Here is a 13,557-nt window from a genome sequence, read left to right as displayed (position 1 = left end):
ACTATCGACTAGAAACCTCTTGAAATGATCAAAAACAATAATAATGCATGTCATAGAGGAAAACCAATAAGCCTGCTGCAGCATGACTACCTCTGTGACCTCAGACAAGTTACGTGTGGGTCCGCACTTATTTTCTTCATCTCTAATAAATATTTGACAAATCTCATTTTCAAAAGTCTTTTAAGGCCTTTCCACCTTTTTTTTTTGAGATGGAGTTTTGCTCTCATTGCCCAGGCTGCAGTGCAATGTCGTGGTCTCGGCTCACACAACCTCCGACTCCCGGGTTCATGTGATTCTCCTGCCTCCACCTCCTGAGTAGCTGGGATTACAGGCGCGCAACACAACGCCCAGCTAATTTTTTGTATTTTTAGTAGAGATGGGGTTTCACCATGTTGGTCAGGCTGGTCTTGAACTCCCGACCTCAGGTGATCTGCACGCCTCGGCCTCCCAAAGTGCTGGGATTACAGGCATGAGCAACCGCGGCCTGTGAGGGCTTTCTACTTTTAAGATTCAGGACGCATAGCCTGGGAGGTAAATGGTAGTATATATATATATATATATATATATATATATATATATATATACACACACACACTGTATATATATACATATATACGGTATATTATACTATATATACATATATACTGAATATTATACTCTATATATACATATCTACTGTATATTATACTGTATATATATATACACATACACACATACACACATGAGACAGAGAGAAGAGATAGACAATTTCATGTGAAAATATAAACTGTTAACATAAAATTTTGCTTCTCTGAGGAATATTTAGCATTGTTCTCAAACTTCTCTGCAGAATTTAAGCATTTTTCTCAGAACTCACCAGATAGAATGAGGGAGGGGCCATATGATAGGCGCCAGAGATGAAGGGAGAATAATAGAGAGGGTGCTTTGGGAAAAATAGTACAGTAAGGCTAGGGAATACTTCTCTCCAACGAAAAGACCAAGGTCACAGCTATATCTCTTCAGAAGCCAAACTTTCTTTTAAAATGTCAATTTCCATCTATTTCTTGCTTCACAGACATTCCATTCATTGCTGGATTTCAAATAAAGCCTTTCCATGTGCAACTTTTCTATAGAAAAAGAGAAATATGGGGGACAGTACAGTCTAAGAAGTGATTAAGAATATCTAATGGACTTTCCCAGACTGTAAATCTTTACATATATCTGAGCCTAATGAGGTGATTTATTGTGCTATAATGCACAGTGAACTATACAGATGCTTCTTTTTGATCATGCTGCAGAATGGAACTAAATACTAAATACCAAATAGCACTCCCATGATTCTTAGAGATGTCATTCATATGGCATATTTATGCTTTTTTATATAGCAATTCTTATTCTTAGCTCTTAGGCAATTACGGAATCTTTTTTGTCATTTTAATAATCATGCTCCATTTGAGTTATGCAAGGTAGAAATTCTAAGTAGAAAATCTTGTTTTTATTGAACGTTTTTAGTAAACATTTTGGAAAAAGTCTGTTTTTTGATGCTACTTCTGCACGCTTTCTGAACATGATATTACTTGGTATTGTCCTTATTAACCATAGTACACCATATTCTGCAAATATTAGAGAGGGTTAAAAATCAGTCATGTGTAAGTGTATTGTCCTTATTAACCATAGTACACCATATTCTGCAAATATTACAGAGGGTTAAAAATCAGTCATGTATAAGTAAAGTTAATGAAATAGAAAGGAAACCACATGTAGGAAATGGAAGGCAGAAGCAAATGTATTAACCGTGAGTTAGAAACGGTTTGGTCTTTGGAATGAAGCAGCAAGAGTTTAAAAATCTTGTTTGTGATTCACTAGCTTTGTGACCTTGGAGAATTACTTCAGATTTCTGAGTATCAGTTTAGTAGGTGATATCAATTGCAACTTCGCAGAATTATCATAAGTATTAAATAAAGGACTTAGTATTTGGGAGAGCATAGAAAATTACTAATAGTTACATTTTTGTTAATATTACCGTTATTATTATCATACGTATAGTATTTTCTTTCACTGACAATGCATTTAGGACATAAGCAGAACTATAGAACAGTGCTTCTCCAACTTAAATGCAGAGCATGAATCACCTGGAGTTTTGTCAAAATGCGAATTCTGACTCAGTAGTCCTGCAAACTAAGGAAATCTTGGTAATGCTGGTGCTGCTAGTTCACCAACAGACCACACGTTTTGCAACAGCTATATAGAATGTCCTGTTTCTTTTTTTAATCACAAAACATGGCAAGCTCTAAAATAAAGCAGAATAACAGATTTAAATGTTAATACTCATGTCCTCAATTTATAATTTCTCCCTCCCTAACAATGGTATAATTCTGATTAAAAATTAGCAAAGAAAAAAATGGAAATTAATCTTCCTATGTTTATTCTTTTAACAAATTCTGGGTGATTACTACTGGGTTACTTGCTGTAGGAAATAGAAAAATTGCTTTGACATAGATCCTCAAGAATCTGTCCCACTACAAGCTTATTTTTGTAGGAAGCTAAAAGATTTATATATATAACCGTAATTAAAGAGACAAATGAAGAAGTGCAATGAAAGACGTAGGCAAAGTGCTAGAGGAGTTCGGGGTGGAGGAAAATTATCCTAAAATAATATCTATGCATAACATTATGCTATCTTCCCTAACCAGCGCTTGACCAGATTGTCACAGTGAACTTTGGTCCTTTCTTATATCTTAGTTTTGGTTCCCACATCCTTCTGTTTGGGGAAGTTCTTGTTTTCCTCATGTAATGACAACAACACTTAAACAATGTATACTAGATAAAAGGAACTATATTGCTTGCTTTATTTACATAGTTAATTTAATTTGCACAATGAACTATGAAGTAATCAGCATTATTTCCTTCATTTTACATATGAGAAAATGGAGAATCAGCGACATTGAATCATCTCGAGTTTCTAAAATATCCACTCTCACCAGGCTGTTTCCCTGTTTTTGTCTGTATGCTGCTATAACAAAATGCCACAGATTGAGTAATTCATAAAAAACAGAAATGTATTTCTCACAGTTCTGGGGCTGAGAAGTCTGAAATCAAGACAGCGGAGATTTGGCAGTTGGTCCCGAGGTGGCACCTTCTTGCTTCGTCTTCAGGTGACAAAAGTGGGCAAAAACGGACAATGTAACGACATGGCAGAAGAGACTGAGGAGCCCGGCATTCCTCTAAAGCATCTTTTACGAGGACGTTTATCTCATTCATGAGGGTGGATCCTTCTTCACTTAATCACTTAACCAAAAGCCCCATCTCTTGATGTCATTGTCCTGGGATTTTAGTTTCAACATACAAACTTTGGATGGGCACATAGGTTCAAATCATAGCACCCTCCAAATTATAATGCCTCTCTCATGCCTGTTCTCCTTGAAGTACCCTCTGGTTTTGCTCTCTTCATTCTTGCCATCACAGTTAACCCTTCAGTTCCATTTCTTTAAGTAATCTCTAAATTTGTAAGATGGTTCCATCTTTTTTTTTTTTGTATATGGCAGTCTCTCAAACATATTTGTCATATGAACTAAGTAGGTAAATATGTAAATGCCTGCTAAATTTTAGTGAATGATATAATGGCCTAAAGATGTATCTACCCTTCAGCCAAATATATTTACTTTTAGTAGCAATCTCCTGCCATATACAAAGTCACGACTCTAGGGGTAAACATTTTAGCCTGTGGGTAAGATGTAAAGCAGTGGTATGTTATACTGACAACTCACTGTCATAGCACTGGGACATGCTCCTCTATCTGCTACAAATTGAATCAACAAAATATATATGATTTTGTGAGATTTAAATGTATGCTCCTGTTAGTAAAATAAAAGTATGGGAAAACTTTACGGAGTAGATTTAATAGAAATGTTTTCCTGAGTTATCTGCCTTCTTTATTTTTATGTTATGCTTTAAGTCTATGGTCAATGTATAGAGCTATGATTGATGTGCTTTTCCAATTCTGTTCAGATCAGACAGGTTAATTTTCTTCTTTTAAATCTTCTTGAATTTTGTCTAACACATTTTGTTCAAATTTCTTACTAGATTATACTCCCTTCCCTAACTGCTTCATGATTACTTATACACAAACAATATTATGATATTTACACATTGAATTCATTTTAGGTGATGATTTTGGTCATAAACATGAGCAGGTTGTGAACTGTTTCAGCCATCCCAGGGCATGGCTGTCAGTCCCTTGTCTAATGTTTCAAAAAAATCTTGAATTTGTGATGATGCTGTGATGGCCCCTCAGATATTCTTACACACATCTTTGCCCCTTGTTCCCTCTAACTTTCCTCTTCTGAGAAAAAAGCAAACACTGCCAAGCTCACATGGAATTACATTTGGATGCAAGTGTCACTATGCGATGGTTGCCAATAAAAGTACACAAGGAATTTTATTATGGTGAATTAAAGGCAAACAGACTTCAGAGAAATGAGCACGAACATGAAAATGGCGCATGGTATGCGGATCTCACTGGAAAGTCATTCGGTACACAATGTTTTCACTAGAAAAATCCATTAGCTTTAGCTAGAAATTGAAATTACTTTGTAGGAAATCAGAATAAAATACGTGAAAACATTATATTCTGTGCAAGATTAATACCACGCATGGTGTTGAAAGGTTTGTGGTCTTGCTTCGACGATGCTAAAAGGTCAGAAACCACAAAGATGCATATGTGCTGTCGTTTGCACAGTTACTAATTTTTCTCATTATTTCCATAATGCGATGTGTTGTTTCAACAGAGAAACCCTCTGGAGAGTGGCTTGCACTGTTTTCAGGCAGCTCTTTTGCTTTCATGTTTTGGCCTTGGCCAGGGAATTCAGACAGACTTTTCAGTTATTTTCGACAAGAATGTATTCATTTATTGTTTTAAATAATAATAAATAGATTTTAAAATTACTGTACATTACTGCACTTTAAACTCCATGAGGTCAAGGACTCTAAATTCTGGACATCATTGTATACCCTACATCTTGCACAAGGTTTAGAAAAAATGGCATGGACACCTATTTTTTGAATCAGTAAATGAATACATAAAAGAATTCCAAACTCTAGTCCAAGGTTTTAGATTAATAATGTATTAAAATGCGTAAAATTTATAGACAAAACTCTTCTTATTTAGAAGTTTATTCTTTAGTTGGAGAGATAAAATATATGCACATAAAAGCTTAAGGAAAAATAATAAGGGTTTTGAAGTACTTACTATGTGAAAAATTTAGCATAAACCTTACATCCATTTAGTTAACACATTTTATACGTTGCATTATTTATATATAGTGCTGATTGGTAGAATTTATATGTGAACGGAACTATAAAAATTTTGAGGATAAGCACTAGAAACACAGAATAAATAGAGTGTTAACATGCAAAACACGGAAATACTTACATTGACTAGGTGAAAGAAAAGATTTCTGGTTCCATGTACACTGATTATTGAGGGATGAGTATGACATTATTATGCCAGAATCAATAAATATTTTAAATAGGGAGAAAACTATAATTATATATCTTTGTGTTCAACAGGAGTAGCAGTATTGATAAAGTAGAAGTTTGTTATACCTTGTTTATAGTCTTTTAAAGTTGTTTATAAATAAAATCTACTCCTAGTTAATTAATGGTTGATGTTCATTGAAGTGTTTTAAAATTTTTGACCTCTGAATTGCCTTGTACATATGGAGAAATAAAGCTTGCCTAGCATAATTTCTTGAGTGGAGAATTAATGATCTGGATAGATTTGTTGACAATAAATATGTCTGTACTTATTTTATTAATTCATTAATCTTCATGAAGAAAAATATAAAAGTCATATTCTAGTATTTTATACCATGGAAAAAATATCTTATCCTTTTCCTAAGGAAAAATACATCATGACACAAAAGTAAAGTTAATTAAATTACTTAGTTTGTTAATTAACTGTCTATTATTTCTATGGGTTGAAGTAAATTTGATACTCAATGCTATTTAATCTAATTCTAAAAGCTTGAATGAGTAATGATTTTTTCATGTAAGGTTAGTTGAAATAAATTATCATTGATTTTCAGATTTAATATTAATTAGCTATTGCATATTCTTAATGGGAAATAAGTGTCTAAAAAGCCCTTTTTGGTTGCAAAAAGACCACGCCCATTGTAGACTTCTTAGAATACATCACATCTGGCCTCTTTTTTAGAGTGGGGAATTCAACTCATAAGTGGCTGGACATTGATTCTGAACATTTTGAACATTATTTGCCTGTCTTCACTCATACTGGTTGCTGTTCTTTTATAAGTAATCACCATGTTTAGCATGCACTTGAACTATTGTTACTTAGGGTGCTTGACTATTTACAAGTCTCACTAGGATTCTAGGTATTCATTAGTCTCGTGGTGTGTATTTGCTGATGGTTCTATTATCTTTGTTGGTTCAGTTACACAGTACCATCCAAGATGCTGCAACACATTATACACAGGGTATGGGTTGTGGGAGCTACAGATTTCAGTTATTATTTAGGCTCAGAAACTTAGAATCTCTGCAAGGTTGGACATGTTCCTTAGTCTTGTTTTAAGACCGTCTTGTTTTAAAAGTTAGTCCCAAATTCTTAAAATATAGAATAGGGGTGCTAGTAGTGCTCACAGAATTGTAGTAAAGATCAGCTGGGAAAAAAGAGCCTATTAAACAGAGCCTGGTATTTAATAAGTATCAGCTGCCTTCAATTAGGAATCTGTGTTGTCGTGATTAGAAGATTGCTGGTTTATTTTACAGATCTGTAAGTATAGCCAAAATATGTCAAAATAACCACCAGAAAGAATCATATACCGTCCCTTGAACATTTCATCCCTAGAATCTAGCCAGATTAGCATCTCTATACTGGCAATACTGTTAACACAGATTGTGCTCAAACCCCTCATTGACTTTTCAGCACCTGTAAATTACTGGAGATTTAGGAAGAAGTCTGGGGTTATGGCTTAGTTAAGCTGAGTGGCCAGAAAGTGTGAGATGCTGGATGCCTCCTCCAGTTCATTTCTCCAGCGGCCGCACCAGGCGTATCCATAGCTCCGCTCCCGGGAGCTCGTCTCCGGCGTGGGGCGTGTGCGCACCCCTGGCCGGGCGGAGCCTGGAGCCTGCTCATTAGCAGCGCGGGCAGCTCGTGCGCCCGCAGGAGGGAGGCGGAAGCACAGCCCTGCGCCGCCAGCAGGAGGAGGGAGCGCGGCGGCTGCAGGCAGGGGAGGGAGAGGAAAGAACGGAGGGACGGTTCCCGGACAGAGCGGGAGGAATCGGGGAGCGGCCAGTCCAGGGGGAGCTGCTCCGCTGCGCTGCGCTCGTTATTCACAGGACGCGGCGGCGCTTCCCGGGGCCGCTTCCCGGTCCCCTGGGTGGAGGCTGCCGTCTAAACCTGACTCCAGGTGAGTTCCCCAAAGAGGTGAAGCGAGGGGTCTCGAACCAGAGACGTGGAACTGGCGAGGCTGCTCGGCTCCCCAGGCGCTGCTGCCTTGACATTTCCCGATTCACGGGAGGTTTTGGGGGCGGCTGCACAGGCTGGAGGGGCGGATGGGCGGTTGCGATCCTCAGCCGGCGTGGGGGCGTTCGGGAGGAATTAGCTTCAGTGAACGGGGTTTTAGGAGATGTCCCCAAGACACGCGCTACGTATGCGTTTCTAGACGAGCTTTTGAGACAGAAATTTGGCTTTCCGGATGCCCGTTTTGGCCTTCTGTCCTTCCTTTTGCTTGCCTCATGCCCAATTTTCCAAGCCGAGGAAAGGACTGGAAGGGCGTGGAAGTAGGAGGTCTGGGCACAGAATGCGGCAGGGCAGCCCTGGTCTCCAAGTTTGGGGGTGGGGGGTGGGACTCTTTTCCTTTCAGCCTAATTTACCAGGGGAAAACCCGCAGAGCAACTTGAGGTGCCTTTGCTCCGCACCCTCCATAAGCTTATTAGAGGGAACTTCAGGCTCGCTAGACAGCCTGTGACAGGTGACGGCAATTGAGCTTAAAAGCCATGTTGGTTCACTTCGTCTCCTCTTTATCCTTTGTTGCAAAATTGATACCTTTTTGGATTTCTTTAACAGCACAAAGTTTAAGTGGCCGGCTGACAGGAAATATTTCTTTTGAAACTGCTATGAGAAAAGTGATGAGTTAACGTTGAGAGAAAGGCAACTTTATTTTCTTGGAAGAACTTTGGGGAAAGAGATTGATAGAGAAATTCTGGGCATGAAATTATGGACATTTCCCACAGAACTTCCTTCATTTATTTATTTTTTTACATTTCCTTCATTTTTTTAATCGTGTGTGTGTGAGTGTGTGTGTGTATCAGAGAGACAAAATTCCTTGGAGGTATTAGGACTTTATTTGGTTCAGAAGTTTCTTTCTTACTAATAGCACTAATTTTTGATCATCAAGATTGTAAGAATTTACTAAGTGTTTTGCTTTTAGGTGTTTTGGATCTGTTTTTTTTAAAAATTCAATACTTACTTTGTGGGCCTTGCTGAATACCTGTCAATAAAATCGGTGGGCGTACAGCTAGTCACATGACCCCTGTGGATTTAATAGCAGGTAAGTATACAAATGATAAGTTTAGGAAATAAATGTCAGAATCAACATTTAGGTGTGAAATTGAAATATCTTTCAAATATTTACCAAATTCTCTTTTAGGATCCAATGTCATTTTATGGTCAAGAGAGCTTAAAGGTTTCTCAGATTGAGATATATGTATCTACTTTGTTAATCCAAATGTAATGTTTTATTTTGTTCTTTCTTTAATGACTGTTTGAATTCAACAAATAAAACTTGCATATTTAATGTAAGGTTCTTTCACATATATTACTTCTCCAATTTTTAATATAAATTTAAGGAGAAAAGCAATATTAATTCCATTTTGTAGATGAAGAGACTGTGTCACAGAAGTATTACTTTACCTAGATTTCTGTAATTATTATGTTATAAACTTAGAAATTACATATTATTCTGGAACATATAAAATATATGAATGTTATAAACCATAAGAATTCAGACCTATGCTATTTAACTTCAAGTTTAGTTCTTTACCCAAACAATTGCATGACTACATTGAGACTACTGAAGTAATTATATATAAGCATGCTATATGAAAAAATAAAACGTTTCTTATTTTTCTCGTTTCTCTTTGATATAAAATATACTATAATTTTATGGAGTTATATTCCATATTTAGATGCTCCTAACTTCCAAATAACACCTAAACTCCTAAAAACTGACCTGTGTCCTTCTTAATAGAAGTGGCTTGACAGGGAGACTCAATTTTTACTAAGAATATTCTTGGGATAATTTATGTCTTATAATCAAGATAAAGACAGGCCACATTTAGTTGTATTTTTAAACCACTTAGTGTGAACTTGCAACGCAGACATAACTTGCTTCCAGGCTACACTGCCAGCTTTGCAGTGAATAGTCTTTAAGATTCCGTGGAAACATTGGCAGATATAGCTAATGTATATCTGACGTAGGATTTATGAGAAAAGGAGAGGTAGAAACTGAATGCTCTTATATTTCATATGTGACCACATTCATAAAACTTTATTGATAAGTACTTTGTTGTCTGACACGGGCTGATACAAATAGGCTTCTTCAAGAGTTGAGGAAGAAAACAAAATCCCTATAATACAACCTTTTTCCTCCTTTTCTTTCTTAAGTGGTAATAGTGGATCCTAGCTTTTGTGTGTCTATGCATGCTCAATACAGTTAGGGGTATAAGGAGAAGATAAGCAAGAATATTGAATGCTAGCTAGGAAACTTTTTGGAGTCTCAAATACTTTGGAACGATTTTTCACATTATATACATAAAATTCATAGTTACACTTGGGAACTAAGTATATTATACACAACTTTGCATCTGATTACAGGATTCCCTGTACATTTATAGCTCAGGTATTCTGGAAAGAGTCAAGATAATTAGTTTTATGGCTCTTGCCCGTGTGACCTGTTTCTTTCTGGTCCTGATATTAAAAGGATGACTTAAATTTTCTGGAATGTCAAAATTTTCTCTTCCCTTGGATCCTACAAAATACTTCAAGCAGTGTATGTGTGATTCTCGCTGTCATTCCAACATTTCCAATCCTCCTGAGAATGCTAAACAATGCCCTAGATTTCTTCCTTTGTAATTCTTTCAGATAGAGGGTTAGCTGAGTTAGGAAGAAAGGAGAGAGGGAGAGAAGAAGAGAGATGACATTTTATCCCTCAGGAAAGAACAAGACCAATTGTATTCCTAATTTAGAAATATTATTCTACAAACATTCCTGAACAAGAGGGCTTCGCATATACATTAAAGCAGAATACCTAGTCAACTTCTAGTTGTGCCATGCAGTGAGATGGAAGTAAGATGAGCAAGCCGAGATCATTTTTGTTGGAGAACTGAGACCACATGAAATAGGTAACAGAGTTACCCCAACTGAGGGGCAAGAGGACTTGAAAGTTTCCTCCATAAATTTGCAGTTAGTACAGGGCTGCTCCAGTGACCAGAGTCATGAATGCCCTAGAGTGTCTGTATAACCCTGTACACAGGCTGAGACAGCTCTAATGGCCCAGAAAAGCCTCTGGACAGAATCACTGAACCCTTGGACATTGTCCGACCGCATGTATGAGAATAGTGAGTGCTGAGGAGTTGTGGGTAGCTCGGTACAACTCTTGCTAAAGGAGTGTCATCAACATTCATTGCTGAAAGTGAATTTTTTCATTCACATATGTGATGCCTATTAGGTCATGATTTCTTGGATACAAATTTGTACAAGATATGAATTAATTTTTGAACATCCTTTCTTAAAAGTACCATGTTCATATAGTTGCTCATTTTAATATGAGTAGTTCAGATGGGACATAACAGAGTAAGGAAATGATTGAACATCCTAAGATCTAGTGTATATACCTTTGTTCATGATGAGATTCATCCCCTGTCCCCCTTTGTAGTGACACTGATGGCATAAGGAGTATTAGATGAAATTTAATGCAGAAAACAATGGGATATATGAATGGTAGATATGGTTGACAACCACCATTTTCACTGAAGTTGTTTCAAAGCAAAGAAATTTGGGATAAATTCATTTTATTTGCTCCTGAAGGGTAATTAGGAATAAGTAGGAATTGTGAAGAGGCTGTAGTGTTGACATTAAGAGAAGTTTTTGATTCTTAAAATAGGATATATTACACAAGAGTGAACAAACAGAAGATACTGAACAAATATTCTGTCATAAGTAAGTGATGGATTATTCGGACTTGTTGAACTATGTTTTTAAATGTATTATTTAAATATTTAAATATTATTAAAACCTTAAATAATATTTAAATATTATAAAAGTTATAGAAAATTATGTTTTCAATACAAATATACACTTATAAGCTATATTGTAGATATGGGAGTAAACAATGCAATTTTTTTTAACTGAGTGAAAAATTTAGTTTTTTAAAATTCCAAATGGAGCTAACAGCTTAGTGTGATACATATTTTGAATTTCAAAATTTGTAACCAAATAGGACAAATGTGTTGAAGTGTACTTTTCTTGAAGAACCGTGATAAGAATGAGCGGTGAAAAAATTACAGCATACTTACCAGGGATCAAATACTTGCTTAGGGTTAATAAGAAAAATCTCAGCAAACGCTAGAAATGAGGTACACGATCTATCACAGACCCATGATTAAGGTGGTATCTTGTTAGGTATATGAGCTTGAAAAGAAACGGCATGGCTTCACTTTACCTCAGTTGCTTCTTTTGTAAAACGGGGAGACTAAGAGTGTGGTAACTCAAAATCCTTTGTTAATGATTTTCTTCTTAGAACAGTGCCAGGTCCAATTAGGATTAGATTGCTATTTTTATTATTGATATTTGCCCTAGTTCTGCCTTTTATTGACTGTGTGAAATTGGTGAAGATCCCTTTCTGAAGCTTTGTTTCTTACCTACAAGCTGGGAATAGAATACCTGCTATGAAGAGTGGTTGTTAGTACATTAGAAAGGCTGGGTATTTGTTTATATAAGGGGCTCAGCGCATGGTAGAAATTTGATAGCATTTTTTTCTTGCCCTCCCATGTATTACTGTGGAGACATCCCACATATTATGTCCAAGTTTTTATTTTCCCCTCAAATGCAATGTCAAGCACAAAACATTCCCATCTCCCAATTCTCTTCTGATGTTCTACAACCATTAAAGTATAGAAAATTAGAATGAGTGTTTTTATAACTTTTGCTGTACTTAAGCATGTGGAGAGAAGAGCACTAGATCACAGGACACACTTTGATAGGAAAAGGGAAATATTTACACCGCAAACAACTTTCTCCTCATGCTTAACAGTTTTATGCTGTCATTCTGTCAGCACCAAGTGAGATTTTTCTCTTTAAATAGTTTTCTATTTGTGGTATGATAATTCATGTATGGACTTCATGTAATTAACATAAATATAATGGATAGTTGAGAAGTGGTTTATTTTTACCAAGAGGAAAAAATGTGTACACGATTTTTTAAAATATTGCTTTGAAAATATTTAAAATTAATTTTGATTCAGTTGGTGGAAGATAGTGTCACAAACTCACTGCTAGTGGTATTCTTGAGAAGTAATGTTTGAATTTTCTAGGTATTGTCCCCAGACTGGCTTAAAAGAATTTAATTTTAGATGTAAATTTTCTGCTTAACATGGAAGATTTTTCCCTGAAAATATTAGCTTCATCAGATACACAGTTGCTTAGGGGTAGCTACATGGAATTATGGGAAGGATGAAATAGAAAAAAATTTTCATGTCTAAGTTATACATACTGGTGTAATCATATTGATTGGATGATAATGATAATTACAGCAATAATGTGATTGAAAGGGTAAGCAAGTAACATATACTACAGTTACTAATATAATCCTGTGATTGAGTTTACCACTTCGTTTCTCTTTTCTGGAATCCCTTAAGTTTGTCACTATTGCACTTTATTTCCTTTGCTTATTGTAGTGGTGTATTAGTTGTATTACTGCTGCTATAACAAATTACCACACATTTACATAACTTAACACATATTTATTGTCTTGCAGTTTCAAAGGTCAGAAGTCCAAAATCACTGTAATTAGGCTAAGTCAATGTGTCTGCAGTGTGGGTTCCTTCTCGAGGTGCTGAGGGGAGAATCCATTCTCTTGCATTTTCTGCTTCTGGTGGCACCTGTCTTCATTGTCTTTTCCCCATTCCTCCATTTTCAAGGTGCGTTGCTTTTATTTCTGTTTCTGTCTCCGCGTTGTCTCCTCCTTTAACTTTGAGTCCTTATCTCCACTTCATCTAAGGACTCCTGTGATTACTTTGGACTCACATGGATGATCTGGGATAATCACCTTGTCTCCAGATCCTGAACTGAATCGTATCTACAAGTCCTTTGGCTGTGTAAGGCAGCACATTCCCAGGGCCTGGAGATTAGGTGAAGAACATCTTTTGGGACTATTATGCAGCCTATCACAAGTGATAATAACACTTTTATGCCTTGAGACCCTGAAATTAATGTACTTGCTTACACATGGAAAAGCAATGTATCTGTGGGGGTAACAGTTTATTTTTGAACCATTAGAA

The sequence above is a fragment of the Symphalangus syndactylus genome, chromosome 21 (genome assembly GCF_028878055.3).
Source record: "Symphalangus syndactylus isolate Jambi chromosome 21, NHGRI_mSymSyn1-v2.1_pri, whole genome shotgun sequence".
Classification (NCBI taxonomy): domain Eukaryota; kingdom Metazoa; phylum Chordata; class Mammalia; order Primates; family Hylobatidae; genus Symphalangus; species Symphalangus syndactylus.
Note: the sequence above shows the minus strand (reverse complement) of the source record.